The sequence below is a fragment of the Rhipicephalus sanguineus genome, chromosome 1 (assembly GCF_013339695.2).
Source record: "Rhipicephalus sanguineus isolate Rsan-2018 chromosome 1, BIME_Rsan_1.4, whole genome shotgun sequence".
NCBI classification, from domain to species: Eukaryota; Metazoa; Arthropoda; class Arachnida; order Ixodida; family Ixodidae; genus Rhipicephalus; species Rhipicephalus sanguineus.
The window spans coordinates 112,484,571-112,501,669 of NC_051176.1; the positions used below are offsets into that span (position 1 = coordinate 112,484,571).

At 47.0% G+C, this 17,099-nt stretch overlaps 1 protein-coding gene across 1 annotated transcript in view; it reads right to left on the reverse strand.

The window, feature by feature from the left end:
* LOC119396304 (methylcytosine dioxygenase TET3) overlaps nt 1-16,882 on the reverse strand; it is a 196,919-nt gene extending 180,037 nt beyond the window's left edge. Inside the window, exon 1 of the mRNA XM_049415909.1 lies at nt 16,719-16,882. The gene's annotated coding sequence lies outside the window, so the exon portion shown is untranslated. The remainder of the gene's footprint in view (nt 1-16,718) is intronic.
* Nucleotides 16,883-17,099: the final 217 nt, after the last annotated feature.

The following is a 17,099-nucleotide window of genomic DNA, read 5'->3' on the forward strand; positions in this document are numbered from 1 at the left end:
CGTGCATCATTGCAATTCTTATTGCAATGATGCACGTTCTCTCTTTGCACATATCCTTTCCGAGTGACGTTGCCCTCCTCCCCCATGACAACCCCCCCCCCCCGCCCCACATATATATATATATATACATATATATAGGAAGGTATTCGAGACACGGCGTATGTTTTAGCACAGCTTAATTCGACGTTTCGGCCGTGGGACCGGCCTTCGTCTGGGAATACTTAGTCTGCTCTGTATTCCCAGAAGACGAAGGCCGGTCCCACGGCCGAAACGCCGAATGAAACTGTGCTAAAACGTACGTCGTGTCTCGAATACCTTCCTACACTATCAGGGCTTGCGTGATACTTCCTATAGCCCCTCTCCCCTCCCCCCCCACACACATATTCTTATATATATATATATATATATATATATATATATATATATATATATATATATATATATATATATACATATATATATATATAATGTGTGTGTGTGTGTGTGTGTGTGTGTGTGTGTGTGTGTGTGTCAACGCGCGCGCACACGCTTGATTTCCCAGCTTCGTTGTTCAACTGGAAGTTGGCATTGCTCGAAAATTTGTCGGCAGGAACGCTACGCAAAAGCGTCACTCGACCGTGAAAGTCACGATCTTTTCAAACTGCATGCGTCACGAGAGAATAAATAAAACGCAAAAGTTATATGCAAGGGAAGGGGCAGATGGGAGAGAGAGAAAGAGAGTAAGGCTGCCGAGTCTGTATTTCATCCTTAGTCTCGTAACTTGGTCGTACCTATAACGCAAAACCGTTTTTTTTAGGGGCCGCGCAAGCGGTGTTGTGCACCCGGAGCACGATGGAGCTGGGAAACTGTCTCTTGTGCAGAATACAGTCTACTGATGCCGGTGCCAAGTGTTGCACTATGCCGACAACGGGCACACCTCGATCACTCGGCCATTTTCAGATCACACACGCTTTCGCCTCGCGATAAACGAGGAGAATATGTCGCGGAGTTTATCGCTATCCCTCGCATTTTTACTCCCCGCTGTGTGCAGTGCCAACTGTGCAGATAGTTTTTATTCGCAAGATGATATGTCGGCTGTTGTAACCATGCGTTATACGAAAAAATATATAAAGAAACGGAAGAAAGAAATCGAGGAACGAAGTCTGGCGCTGCCACTTCAGCTCGCTAACCAAGATACGGATCGACTTCACGGGCGCGTTCAGTCACGTTTCTCGGAAGTGCGATACCCGTGTATCGAGGCCATCGGCGTGCGCTCGTCAAACGCGCGATACATAATGTGTACACCACCGAGGCGCCCGCCGTATATGACTGTATTCAAATCACCCATGGCTGCTTCTTCAGTCACCACCGCGGACTCGCCCGGCCAGTAATTTTATATTCCTCGCCGGAGCGACCGAGAACCGCGGCGCGAGCGAAGGAACACCTTTTGTGCGTCCCCGATAAGTGTATGCATGCAGCCGCGCGCGCGTGCGCATATCCGAAAGAAAAATCTCTCGCGCGCGCGTAGATGTATGCATGCAGTGGCGGCCCGAGCCGGCTCGTAATTTCTGCCCAATCGGTTTTGCATGCAGAGCAGGGTCGGTCGTGAGGCGGCGGCGGCGCGGGGTCGCGGCCAAAGCCGAATAAATGACGGGATCCGAGCGCGCGCGGATTGAATCAGTGACTCAGCGGTCGTGATTCACACAATCACTCGCGCAAACACAGCTCGCGCGCTCGCGGCATAAAATCATCGAGTGTTTCGTGCCTGCCCGTGTGTTTAGACGAAAAACGTGTGTGTGCACGCTGATGTGCGCGAGGATGAAAAAATAAAGCTCTCGCGCAGGCAAAATTCACCGTGGCGAGGCTCCGCGTGTTTGCACTGGCGGCTTTTCGTGTGGCAAGGATCTCCGTCAGCTCGACAATTATTTCAGTCGCACCGCGCTGCGTGAGAGGCGTTGGCGGTGCAACATACGGTCTCACGTGTGCGTGCGTGCGACTACAAGCGCCTCGTCCGCAGGAAATATCGGCATCGTTTGCTTGCATGTATGTGACGCCGATTACGTATCCTTGGCTGATGACTGCGGTACCGATAGGATTGCCCGGTCGTTGAAATTAAAGCTATCTCTCTGTTCTTATATATATATATATATATATATATATATATATATATATATATATATATATATATATATATATATATATATATATATATATAGAGAGAGAGAGAGAGAGAGAGATTAAGATCAATGTGGCAAGCCAATGTTACCGCTCACGGGCGTTGCGATTCGAAGTTATTATTATTATTATTATTATTATTATTATTATTATTATTATTATTATTATTATTATTATTATTATTATTATTATTATTATTATTATTTGCAATTTTCACTACAATGAACCGAGAGCCTAGCTATGGAAACAATGTGGCCAGAATGACACTACAGGCAATGGAAATAAAAGCATTTTGTAAAGTGACGTCGGATGGGAGACGTCTTGTTTCGTTTCCGAGGTATTATTTTGCTGCAGGTTTCGGCTTGTGTTCTATTTTTACTGGCACTCGGTTGAGATAAACGTTGCTTGGTGTTGTGCTATCTTTTCCCCGCGTTCCTCTGAAGTGCCCTGCCATAAGCAAAACGGTGTAAGTGACGCGGCCAGCGCTAATGACTGGCAAGTGCCTTGCCAGAGGTGAAACATTGTGGAGGATTTGGTTAGCGCCGAGCACCAACCTTTTAGAGCTCTACGAGGAAATGTGACACGGCTGACGTCGCTACCCGCCCCTCCTTGTCCAGCACAACGTTGGACAAGCAAGGCTGCATCGTCAAGAGTATTCAAGGCCAGCCTGGCCCATTACTTTATATATCTCGTCCATTACACCTATTTTAAAGCTGTTTTATAAAAAAATAGCGAGTTTTAGATCCCGAGCATCCAAACGACTTTGCATACGATGATGGGCGTTTGTTCACCCAAAGCGCCGCCTTCCTGCGTTCTTTTGTACACCAGTTCGGGCTCTTTTTGAATGCCTGGAAGTTTGCGTCTCGTAAGTTTCGGTGCGGAATGCCTAAAACTCTCTAGTGTATAAAGTGTTCCTTCCATTCTTCAGCGCACTACAAGTCTCTCGTCTTACAAATCCAAAGTTGCCTCATTTGTACACGAACTGTAGGATTGACGTGCCAGCATATCCCAACAGTGCAGACCTTTCGTCACCCCGTGCTTTGTTTCTTTCCGAGCACAAGAAATCGCTTTCTTTTCTTTTTCGTACTTCTCTTTGACAAAGACGATATCATATCGCGCGTATGGCGTCCTTTTGCATCTATTCCTCTTCCTCCCCGACCATTTTTTTTTTCTTTGCCGCTCACCTAGTTGCACGCTCCGCAGATGGCTTACTGGAGCGAGCGGGGGCTTATATCGCGAAGTTCTTAAAACGGCACGTTGGCCAACCGTGAAAAGCTCGCTCAGCAATGCAAGTCGGCGGCGGCCGCTAGGCAGAAACGCCGATGCGCACCGCTGCTTGCTCACCCAGCGTCCGCGAAAAACGAAAAAAAAAAAAAATTTGCTTTTTTTCCTTATTCACAGCACCGCAAAACTCGACCGGGTTTGCTTCGCTGGTCGTCTCCTATACGAAGCCAGCTGTTTTCCTTGCAGCCCCCCTCCTTTTTTTACGAGCATGCGTTTTACTGGTTCCCCCAACTTCCGGTCAAAACGTGTAACGGATCTTACGTCATTGCTTGCCCCACGCTTCGATCTTCGCAAATAACCCGCCATGGCGGTCTAGGGGTACGGTGCTCGACTGCTGACCCGAAGGTCGCGAGGTCGAAGCCCGGCCGCGGCGGCCGTACTTCGATGGAAGAGACATGATTGAGGTCCGTATACTTACGTTTAGGTGCGCCAAAATCCCAGGTGGTTGAAATTTCCGTAGCCCTCCACTACGGCGTCCCTCATAATAATCATATCGTGGTTTTGGGATGTTAACATCCAACAATTACTATTAAAAGTTTGAAAATAAAGGAAAACGCGATGACAAAAACGATGCCACCTGCAACGACGCGCGAGTGTATGGCGCGCAGACATTACACGACACCACAGAAGAAGACAATTTCGCCGCCGGATGTTTGTATTCGCGCGTTATTGTCGTCATCATATTTGGTCAAAGTATTGTGAACAAAGTATTCTTTCTCACAGCGGTCTCCAGTTATCCCTGTCTCTCAACGACCGACGTCATTCTAAGTGCCTGCACATTCCGTATGGATATAGTATGTAGGCCCCCTAACTTCTCAAAAAGTGTTGCTTCGGGTGTGCGAGAGTTATTTTTAAAGCGAACGATCTCTCGATCGAGAGCTACTACACTATAAACACAGTTTGCACCCTTTAGGGGGTCTTTTTTTTTGTCCCACAACAATAATCCTAATCTGGCTTGCTTGCATTTTCTTTCTTGAAAATTCGGCGCTCGCCACTTTCCTACCAAGAGTGCAATGTCACGCCGATAGCGCGTGGAGTCTGTAGATGTTAGCTAAGGTATTTATATATGCTTGAAGTATACTCCTTGGTAGATAACACCTCCAAGACTACTAATACCAGAGTCGAATGTATTTTCGTAGTTTATGAAAGCTATATAAAGATGTTTGTTGCACTCTTTAAACCTCTTCCTGAAGCCGACCTGCTCTCCAGGTTAATGGAAGTGTAATGTTTCCATTATCCTCTTTGAAATTACCTTCGTAAATATTTGGTGTGATATCTGAAAGTAAGCTGATGGGTCTGCACATCTTCAAAATTTTAAAATCTCTCTTCTTGTGTATCAATATAATGCTGACATTTTTACAGCTCACTGGCACATTTGAAGTTTGGAGACATTCAGTGTAGAGTGTCGCAAATTTCTCTAATATAAAATTCCCTCCGTCTTTGAATAAACCGACATTTATGCCGTCTTCTCCGGCCGTTTTTCCGCGGGGCTTACCTTTCATGGCTTTTCTAACCTCGTCTGCAGTAATTACGTAAGGAACGTTAGTGTCTTGCTCTACTTTGGTTTCAATTCAGGATGGATGACTTATCTGTTAACAGTACAGTTCCTAGTAGAAGCTTTCCGCTACCTTCACTATGCCATTGAAATTGCTAATAACTATGCCCTGCTGACCTTTTAATAATAATTTTGGGGGTTTTAAGTTCCCTAAACCACGATATGATTACGAGAAACGCCTTAGTGGAGGGCTCCGAAAATTCCGACCACCTGGGGTTCTTTAACGTGCACATTAATCTAAGCAGACGGGCCTCTAGCCTTTCGCCGCCATCGAAATGCGCCACCGCGGCCAGGATTAGATCCCACGACGTGCGGGTCAGCAGTGAAGCCAGATAGCCACTAGATACTTTAGTACGTGCCACTGATACTTTAGTACGTGCATTTTGGCCTTATGTCACTGACTTTCTTTTGTGTGGATTCGCTTTATTAACTCTGCAAATCCTATTTTTGACCTTAGAAGGAAAGCAGATGATTTTTCAAGGGCTCGTTTATCTTTGTTAGACACAATATTAATCAGAACTAACAGACAATAACGCCAAGGAAAGTACAGGGGGTGTTATCTGTAGTATTTAGAATACAAATGTGAAGAAAGTAAAGTGGACGAAAAGATGACTTGCCGCCGGCAGGGACCGAACCTGCGACCTTCGAATAACGCGTCCGATGCTCTACCACTGAGCTACGGCGGCGGTCATCCTCCCATCCACTTTCTGGGGTATATATGTTGATTTAAACCTAGGAGTGTTAGTCAGCGCCAATCGCAGCCATGGCGGCGAGTGTGGAACACTCCTTTTTTTTTTGCCTGTTGGCGTCACGTAGCACGTGATCTTTTTACGAGTTGGCAGCTGACCAATAATCCCTCGCATACTACCTGAAGGCATTAAGTCTGCCAGGACGAGACCCTCGCTATGAATGAAGGAAAGCAGATGATTTTTCAAGGGCTCGTTTATCTTTGTTAGACACAATATTAATCAGAACTAACAGACAATAACGCCAAGGAAAGTACAGGGGGTGTTATCTGTAGTATTTAGAATATAAATGTGAAGAAAGTAGAGTGGACGGGAGGATGACCGCCGCCGTAGCTCAGTGGTAGAGCATCGGACGCGTTATTCGAAGGTCGCAGGTTCGGTCCCTGCCGGCGGCAAGTCATCTTTTCGTCCACTTTACTTTCTTCACATTTATATTCTAAATACTACAGATAACACCCCCTGTACTTTCCTTGGCGTTATTGTCTGTTAGTTCTGATTAATTTTTGACCTTGCGTTAGTCACTGTCATTTGTTGTCGTTAGCCTGACATACGGCCTGAGCATCTCATCTGTTGTTATATAGAAGGGATGCGTCACCAGAGGAGGCCTTCTATAATAGTCCGCTAAAAATGGACTGTGCATTTCAGCGCGTGATCCCACGACGGAACTCGAAAGCCGCCGGTGGCGATGGGCAGCAGTCCGCCGGCTCTCCAGTTCCACACAGTCAGCGCACAATGAAATGAACAGTCCACTTACTGGACTCTTACAGAATACTCCCGCAGATGTATCACCCGTGTCACCAGGCGCAGCACCAGTCCCGCGAAGAGATCCTTGCCTCGCAGAAAGGCAATCAGCTATCCTAGCACCGTTCTCGATCGCCGTGCACGGCGCCCTTCGGGGAACGCGACGTCCTTAGAGCTCGCGCATTCAAAGCCTCCCAATTATGCGCCGAACATTTCGTTTCAAACCGCCGCAGAAATGAAAAGACGCACCCAAGTCAATCAATCTTGAGGATTGTATGGATAGGCATTGAGATGACAGGCTAACGAGTAATGCGCTCAAATTACCAACTGCGACTGATCATAACTATTGAGAAGAAAGGCTAATTTGGTTGGTAACAACTTTATTGGTGGTCCGGCAGAGCTTTCGCCGACTGGGCTTTAGGTCTCCCACGAGGGGACGTCGAGGCCTTGCCTCACCGCCGCCTCGCGGGCCTGCTGAACTTGTGGGATTTTGTACTATGCTCAAAGGATTAGCCGCGACCGACGCTGCACCGGCTGCTGCCGAGTTCGCTGACCCTGTTACTAGCAAGCAAAGCGTTCCGGCAAAAAGACAGGCGTACAATTTGTACGCTTGTCAATCACATGATGGAATTAACAGTCCGAAGAAAGTCGTCGGCACTGACGAGCCGGCACAGCACACGTGCATTGTGCTTCCGTGAAAAAGCTTCTCTTCGAAGACGCCTTTCCGGAGACGGGGGAGTCGCAGCGTGCGCTGCTACGACGTACTACATGGCGCACTCACGCAGGTGCTTTCGCAGTTAAAGAAAAAAGATAAAAAACTGAGAAGTGTTTTTCGGAAAGTCTAGAAAGAAGCTCGAATGGCAGCGATGGCAGCGCTGTTAACGAATGGTGGAAAGAATGAGGGGTCTCAAGAAAGAAAGGAGAAAAAAAAACTGGCAGTTTTAGTGAAGTCGAAAATGTTTTCTACCGGCCGCGGTCGCGGGATGGAATCCCGGTCGCGGCGGCCGCATTCCGATGGAGGCAATATGCTAGAGGCCCATGTGCTTAGATTTAGGTGCACGTTAAAGAAACCCAGGTGGTCGAAATTTCTGGAGCCCTCCACTACGGCGTCTCTGATAATCATATCATGGTTTTGGCACGTTAAACCCCAGCAATTATTATTAACGTATTTCTCTCGGGCTCGCGTAATAATAAGGTTTCTGATGGTAGCAGCGCGGGTAAATGTAAGTGTTCGAAGAAGGACAGTCAAATGTGACCTGAAGATTGTTAATAAGAAGGCTCCAATCAAAAGCGGTGATTACTTGGTCTTCGTACGTTTTCTTGTTCTGTAAGCAGGAAAAAAAAATCTGCAAGTATCAAACACATAAACATTGAGCGGTAATTAAGTTTTGTTTTTGCTGCCGTGTATTATGCCTTACGCGTGCTTACGTGAGCGGGAAATGTAAATGTTCATTTACCGATTGCTTGCGGGATAAATGCGGTAAAATGTTTGAATGAGTAAAAGGCTTCCCCTAAAGTCCGTCTCGGAATGCCGGCCCCGCGTCGTCGAGATGATCGTGATGTCGAGACGCAAGGGCTAAACTCGGTGACATCATGTAGCGATAAGGCGAGTCCTGACGATGTTGATCATACATGTGCGAAGTTAGTCTTTAAAGTGAGCCAGAAACCGAAACTGGACTACTCTTGAGGGCAATGCGAAGCACATATAAGTTGTTGTCATTTTAGAAAATCTTCTAATCAAAATTAAATAACTTTTCAAACTAATTTTTTTTCAGTGGGCGTTTAAATCACCGATTGAAACGCCCACTGAAAAAAAAATTAGTATCGAATCCGAAATAAGCCGAACCCCGGACATGCTTTAATCAAAGTGAGCCAGATCCACATTTAATCAATGGGTATGCTCCGTTAACACCTCCCAAGTCTGTTTCACGTTTGACCTTGCTATCGTGGTTTTGTTCCAGGGCGGTGCGTTTAAAATGGACGACGGTGTAGATGAAGAGATTAAGATCTGTCCCAAGAAGAAGTTATAGTAATCCGCGCCGCATAAAACCAGCAAATAACGTACAACTTCCAAGGCATGCGCCCGACAAAAAAAAAAGCTATAATGCGCTTTTGTGGTTGAGAAATTAACAAAGAGTACCAGCGAGCAAAGAAGGAGCACTTCAGAAAGCGAAGCGTGGCGTGGTAATTTTGGTGTTTAGCACGCCGAGCAAAATTACCACGCCGAGCCCAACTCTTCAGTAGCGAGGCAAGGAACATCTCTGTGGTCACTTTTGTGTCGCACAGTATTGCGAAATCATTCATACGCTGCCATTTTTTTTTTAAATCAGGGACAGACTTGACATAACATGTTCGAACGTTTATCCATGAAAGTATGGGTCGGTGGTTCTGAAATGAGGGTCCGCAAAACACGCTCCCGAAGAAAACTACAACAAACAACACGTGTCTTTTTTTTTTTTTTTTTGTAGATACACTTGGTCCCGTGACAGCGACCACTTCTGTTTCTTAGTATTCTTCACCGCATGCCGCTTTGCTTTGCGGCAAAGTTGACTTTCGAATCTGCTATCGCCACAAGCTGATAGGCGCACTACAGCGCTGGTTCGCAGCTGCAAGATAATGAACGCGGCGTCGGTGGTGGCACAAATTAATGCCATTTCGGACCTGCATTCAGAGCAGAAGGTCCCAAAAATCGGACGCCGAAGAGTTTCGGCGTCCGAAATTTCAGACTTCAGGCGTCGTTATATACTGACTCTGTGGGACATGTGGCGGTACCGCGAAAGCGTACGAATTATTGGGCGTGTCCGAAATATGGGGTGTCCGAAAAATCGGTCGTTGACCGTATTAGCTGTGTGGCAGTGTCTGGGAGCGACAGAGTCACAATCACGGCCCACCTGAGCACCTGAAGGTGCCACGTCAAGAACTACTTCTTATAACCTACCCCATACACATGGCCTGTGGCCACTTATGAAGCTGCCAGAGCTTGCTTTGCGCATGAATATATTGAACCTGAAAATGAGTTCGTGGAGCTTCGAGAAAACAGACGAAGGCAAAGTGCACGAATGCTAGCCTTGGGGCATTCTGGTTGGGGACTGCAGAAATGTTTCCCTTTCTAGATGAGATGACTGTAAGGCTTCTGTTGCCGTTTTCTATGACACGTGCATGCGAGTATGTTTTTTCAAGGCATGTATACCTGAAAAACAAAAACAACTAGAAACAGGTTCAATGTGGCTGCAGATCGCACAACTTATTGACAAGCTGTCGCGATTGAATTAACGTGGTACTTTTGTCACCATTCTTTGCTGTAGCAATGAAAGGGCTGGGTAGCCACTTCACGCGGAATCTTTTGTTGATTTATAACCCCTCGCCACCTTCTCCCTCAGCGAGGGTTCCCCCATCCCTTCCACCCGTCCGCAAGGAGTCGACTGCACATCCGTGGCTGAGAACGAGTGGTGTAGTTCGTCCACATTTTAAGTGTAGCGCAGCTTTGAGGTGATCTGATATGAACACACCGACAAAAAAGTTTTGGAGCAGGCTCGACCATATTGTCAGTCGCAAACGGTTACGCTTTCCTCAGTCCCGCTAAAGTGGATTCGGATCCTATAGGTAAAAAAAAAACCTCATATAACGTAATGAAGGCGGTACGGCGCAAGTATCCCCTGCTGTTTGAATGCGCGTGACATGCGCGCAGCGAACACAACATGATGTCCGATGCTAAAGCCAAATTAACATGACTTTACTTCTGAAGCCTTTAGTTCGCCACAGCTGTTTTCACATTCGCCAATAGCCCATCCCTGGGAATATATGCCCTACATAAGGACTGGGTGGAATGTTCTATTGCAAATAGCTATAACGCAAGTACTATTTTTTATAAATACGGGCCGTAGTTCTTAACAAGTACGGAAATTATTTAGGACGATCTAATGCTCGCCTGTACATCTGTAAATGTCTAGACTACGTACATCACGTTAAGTGTAGACCTTCGTTTGTATTTGTAAGAAAAAAAAAAAAGCCAGGCCGGAAATGGCATGTCAGTACATATATCAGCATTACCAGCGTAAGCGATGCATTGCAAACCACATATCCGCTTCGCTACTGCTTCTGTACAATACGGCTCAGCGCAGGAACTTTAGGCCTGAAATGGAACGCAGAGTCAAGCCGTTCTGCACGCAAGTAGCAATCACGGACAAGGAAGAGCTCAAACCAGCCAGTTTGTTTTCTGCAGGCCGAAACTGAGTAAATTACAACTATCCTTCGCGTGTGGACTGCCCTGCAAGCTCGAAGGACGCCTGTCATACACGACCGCATGTTTGATGCCATCCACAAGAGATCGGATCGGTTGAAGATTACACAGATATTATCGTAAATAATTCGTTAATTATGTGCTCCCTTCACGCTTTTGCGCTCCAGGCCGACTAGTTAATTTTTATGCATTGGAATTTCACTCTCTAGGCCATGAATGGCGGCAGAACAGTGCGCGAAGAATGCAGAGGTCCACACGGAGACAACAGATGAACAAGGAGCTGAATTGTAACCGATGTGTGAAAGCAAAGCGCGCTGTTCCGTTATGCACCTGGATGACGCACAAAGCGACAGATCGGCTACTACTGAAATACAGCACCACATGGCCTGACGTTTCAATGAGAAACGAGGAATGACGACTGAGCGAAGTCCATCCATGCACCGAGGAATCCTGTATACAGTGTGTGCGGGTGCGCGTAATATACGAGCAAGTGGAGAAGGACGTGATAATCCCAGAACCTCTTGTAATGAATACATTGATAAAGAACAAAAACAAAAAAGCCCTAGCACTACGCACAGATGGTTAACTATGCGAAGCTGAAACGTTTGGTCCCGGTGTTTATGACTGGTTTAATCCCGATGGTTCGTTAAAGTATTTCTCAAGTATTGGTTACGTCTCTCCTGAAATCTTAATTGGTCTTTGCCACCCGTGTGTTCCCTTCTTCAATTTTAGTGGACCAGTGGTGAGTGGTGAGATTTGCCCAATTTCTGTGGCACATACGTTTTTTTTTGCCCGCGGACGACTTCTTCATTTTTTTATGGACCAGTCGTGAGTAGTGGGCCTTGCCCAATTGCTGTCGCACATACGCGCTAGGATTTTTGGCGCACATATGACGGACGAATTTCGGTTTCGCATAGCCACATACTGCTTGGCTGCAAAAACTGCTAGTCTATCATTCTACCAGGGTCCTTAGGAAATATCAAAATACTCTGATTACACTCAGATATCCGGGACATTGGATTTAGTTCGCCTGGTTCCACCACTACGTGGCACTCCAATGTGCTTTTCGCACTTGTTAGCAGTAGCCGCCTCGGACATTGATCTCATCTTCATTTCAGAACTTACCTGGAAGCTCATTTCACCTCATAGTGGACTGCTCGCTCCCATGTATGTGGTTCACTGCATGACATTGATGTTTTGCGCTTTGGTGGCAAATTTGTGCTGTAACGTTAGAGTTCGAAATTATTTATCGTCATTGGCTTCAAATTACATCGTCAATGATTGTTGTTTTTTTTTTGCATAAGAGGAATAGAGTTACAATTACTAGTGTGAAGTATTTTAATGTCTTGCAGTGTACTGGTTCCGTCATTTATAGATCGTAGCGGTGAGTGGCACTACGCCAGACAGACATAACTTTCGGGAATTTCTTTTTCTTTTTCTTTTTTTTTTGTCTGGGACATTTTCTTTTTTCATATTTAGCATGACCGTTGAGCCGCCTCAGACGGTCGATATTTCATTACGGTAATTTGACTCAGTGGTTTCGCACACGTACTAGGACTCTGGAAAATTGAGCCTACGTTACGACACAGCGCGAATGAGACGGATAGCCCGTAGCAACACAATGCAGTCGTAAAGTTTCGCGAACATTTCGAACCGCATGGTTCGAGAGATCGCGACACAAAAATCGAAATTCAGACGACATATCGTAAGTTTTCCCGTACTAACTCTAAGTGCAATCAAGTCAGGGTCTTATATTGCTCGACAAAGCAACAGAGCCAGCTCGAACGAAAGGATATTTTGCCCCCGAACACATAATGCGAAAACTGAACGGTAACGAGGAAGGGTATAAAGTTACAGGAGTCGCGAGCCGTTACACTTTCCTGTGTTGGACTTCCTCGTATTCTATACGTTCAAGAAGAGATTACTGCAAATTCAAGGAGAAAAAAATCACATCTTCTAAGGCAGAATAGAAGTAACGAAACGTTCTGCTTTTGCAAGAAACGAATGAATGGTAAAACCCTCGCGATGGTCTACCTTCAGTAACAAGGTATGACGTTTGTAAAGCTGACCTTAATCAATGCGCTACGCGATTTAGCACGGACCGCAGAACACGCTGGAAAATACTTATTTTTGTTGTTCATTTTCCGATGTAACTATAAAGGGCATGCACTGATGTCATCGAGGCTGCAGTTTTGTTGTACATGCAGCACAGTGAAAGTGCGAATCTTGACTTACGTGAATACTCTAAGCAGTTTTACATAAACTGCGAAGGCGCTCAGACCCATTTGGCATGTTACGTAAGCAAAATTTCATTGTTCCAGGAGAAAGACGAAAACGTCTTTATCGGTAAACAAGAGGCATTAGAGTCTTTTAGCAAGTTACGGAAATACGGTACGCAAATACGGTAAGGCAGTACGGTAGCATTCCTCCTTTCCCGCTGGCTGTGCTTTGGCCGCTCAACGACCGGGAAAGGAGGAGCCGTACCGTACTGCCTTACCGTATTTGCGTACCGTATTTCCGTAACTTGCTAAAATACTCTATTGATGGGCTAAGGTTGGTACGTACGGTCATATAGTGATGACCAGCAGTGAAAACTGAACGACGCAAGGTGATAGGACACGCGCATTTGTCCTGTCACCAGCTTATGTCGTCCCGTGCGTGCTGAATTTATTCTAGGTGTGGCTCCGCATGCGTTATCAGTAGCTTATCACGTGTATTGATCAATACTTTGCATTTTGTACCAACGCTTGAAGGAGGCAAGAAACGTGAACTTCTTCAATGGAGGCTTAGAGTGACACTAAAAAAAAAAGTGCGTCTATCTTGCGCATTTATGTGGCCATACGCCCGGCTTGTTCGTAACGAAGGCATTCGATAAACAAACAACTTTTCACGTTCCCTCAATTTTCCTGTCGCCATGTTCCCCGAGGCTGCAGCATCATACTCGGTGTGGAGCTGTTAGAGAGAGACAAGCGATGACAAAAAGTATTTCCTGTAATATCCCAGTGATGGTTGGACAAAACTGTTCTAGTTTGTATCAGGAACCCCCCCCCTCCCCTGCAGCGATTTCTGGGCTTATGAAAAAAACAGCAATTAAGCTCTTTTTTCTTTTTTTCCAGATGTCGTGGTTTGCGAACTTTGTTCACCAGAGGGCGTGCTTTCCCGTAGTATACAATACTGTGCGTAATATAACGCATATTAATAAGACTATGTATAAAAATAATTATTGCATACAATAACGCCGTCATACTTCGCGGAACTTCTTAACCATTTTTATTCACGTTCAACCGGGGCATGCATTTGCGCTACGCTGACGTCACTCTCGCGCGCGTGTGCGTGACGTTATTCTTGGTGTGTTGCGTCATCCAGTCAGTCGGTCCGTATGGAGGGGAGGTAGCTAGAGAAATGCTAAGCGCATTGAATGTAATACTTGGTGCCCCCAACCGCGAAAGTTCTCGGAGCCGGGAATATGATTAGAAAAAAAGAAAATCTAGCATGCAGATCGCATACTGTTCACGAATGGAGAAGTACAGTGTGTACTACTAACTTAGTGTGTTCAGTCGTACGAGACTGTCACATTTCTAACCAGTACTCCCGAATGAGATGACAACTCACCAGGAAACTGAACTCTATATGGCGACTTCCGTACTCCGAAAACATTTTGTGGTCGGCTGCATGCATGGGTGCAATGTTTCTGAAGGACGCGCGCCGCATGCACATCACACTCGAGCAGTACAGTGCCAGCAATGCTGACATCATCGTTGCGCTGTGCAGACTACGCTGCGCATCACTTGCCTGGAAAAGCAAACTGCCGGATGGTCGCGCTGTCTGAAGGACAGAAAGAAGGTAACGCCTTGGCCCGTCGCTATGAGCAGCTACTAGAAGGGCATGCATTTGCTGCAATAATCCTCTCAACACTTTGTCACGCTGAACACTACGGATAAAAAATAAAAAACCGAGTGAAATACCGGGGGGGGGGGAGGGGGCAGCGGGAGACGTACAAATTTGCGTTCACGTTGATGAGTCCATCTGCTGTTCATTCAAATGACTGCGTGCACACACACACACACACACACACACACACACACACACACACACACACACACACACACACACACACACACACACACACACACACGCGCACACACACACACACCACACACACACACACACACACACACACACACACACACACACACACACACACACAAGAGAGAGAGAGAGAGAAAAGGAAAGGAACTATATATGCTTGGCACCGGCATACCGCGACTGTATGCTGCGCCGTGCTCCCGACTGGGTTGCAGAAATAAGCGTCTCTTCCTCTACATAACCACAAACAACAACATACCGCGACTGTGGGGTGCGTCGTAGTAGGCCAGCACGTGTTGCAAGTAGTGGTACGCAGGCAAAAAAGGAATACAAGATATAGAGAGGGAGGGAATCCGAGGCCTCTAAACAGTGCAGATGCGAAGTTACGCTGAGCACGTGTGCATGGCTGACTACAGTGTTGAACGGTTAGTCGGAATGATGCCAAGGCTTAGGCCAGGAAACCTTAGCATCGGAACAAGAACTTAGCGTTGGGCAAAAAAAAATAATAATAATAATGGCGGAAAAGGAATGTTGGAGAGACGGACTTTCTATAGCTGTGGGTTGCCCAAAATGACAGGTTTACTCGAAATGTTTTGCTTGGCTAGTGTGTTTCCGGTAATAAGAAGTATCATTTTGCCTACGTGCAAGGCGCTGTCGAAACAGAAAAAAAAAAAGAAGTAGAAGGGCATGCAGGTAAAAGAAAAAAAAAGTGAGATCATGAAGAATGAGTTCGTGTAGAAGCACGCGCGTTGCCGAAGCTTTCCTGTATGACCCTGACAGGTCGCCGGGCCAAGCTTCGACAACCGCATGGAATTAAAATACTTTTAAAACGTAATAACTGAAGGAAACGTACTAAATCGCTTACTGCACGGAAAACACACTTAAAAGTCGCCGGCAGGTTGGACAATATACCTGGTGAAACGGAACAAGTTCTGCTGTTACAGAAACCGAAACATGTGTTTTGATTTGCGATGAAATAAAAAGACGAACACGATGCAGAAATGAACATTGAAGTTATGCGATCAAGTGTTGTAAAACAAAACATAATGAAAAACCAACAAAACAGTGATGACTCAACGTCGACCAACTATACTGATATTCCGTGCTCAAAGAAGTATCCGCTCGGTGGTAAGCAGAAAGCGGCGAAAGAAAAAAAGAGAGAAAAAAAGAACGCGTCTTCACCCTGGTGCTGTCACGAGTGAAGCCGGCAAACCCCTACACACAGCCTTAATTTTTTTTTTTAATGGCAGTGTTTTATATCGATACCTGCCACCTTAATAAATGCGCAGAAAGTCAACAACGCGACCCCTTCGTTAAACCAAGTAACGTCGACAGCGTTGCGCCTGTAGTGTGCGAAACAAATTGGAGCATATTTACGCATAGGCATGCTCAACAAGACGTCACGTGGAGGGTTGGTCAATTGTCGTTGTAGGATGCATGCGAAGAGAAGGTGCCGACGGCTTTGTTTTCACGAGCCAAAAAGCCCAGCGCACGTTCTAGAGAAATAAAGAAGCAAATAAAAGTAGAAAAAGAGGGCGTGTGCTGTAAACCCCTACCGTTGTGAGCAGCCCAAGCCTCGCTCTACGTCGTCAAGCAAGGACAGGGAGTGTGCAGCGTGCAGGAAGGGGACAGTGCCAGCATGCGTCCATATAAACGACGTCGTCGTTTTCACGCGCATTTCCCTACTGTGGGCAGAGAGGAAGTGCGCACCCGTATTCAATGTCACGGCCGAGGCAGCAAGAAAAAAAATCCAAGCGAAGAAGGCTGTCCCCGAGAAGCGAAGCCGGTGCGCGAATAATAAAAAAAAAAAGCGCACCAAACGCGGGTTGTACCGGCCAGCACGTGCGTTCACCGGCGGGCATGGAGACGACACACACACACACACACACTGACAGGTCATCGGTGGGCTTACCCTGTTGTCCATGAAGGCTCGCGAGGAGGCCTGGTGCGACGGTGCGGCGTCCATGGGAATCCAGGCGCGCATGGCGTGCGTGGTCGGCGGCGCTTGGCCGGCGGCCGTCGTCGTCGGTCGGGGTCCGAGCGCCTGCTCGCGGCGGCCACAACGGGTTGCGCTGGCCTTCGCCGGCGGGGGGGGGGGGGTCAGAGGGGCGTCACGTGACGCGGGTGGAGCGCGCAGCAGCGGCGCTGTCTCGGGCCCGGGGTGGCGGTGGGGCCCGCTCCTCCGGTCGTCCGCGGCGGCGCCTGCGTGTGTGTGTGTCGCCCGAGGAACGCCCTAGCTGCGACGACGGCGCGCCGCAGCCAGCCAACTCACCACACCACGGGTCCTGCCCGC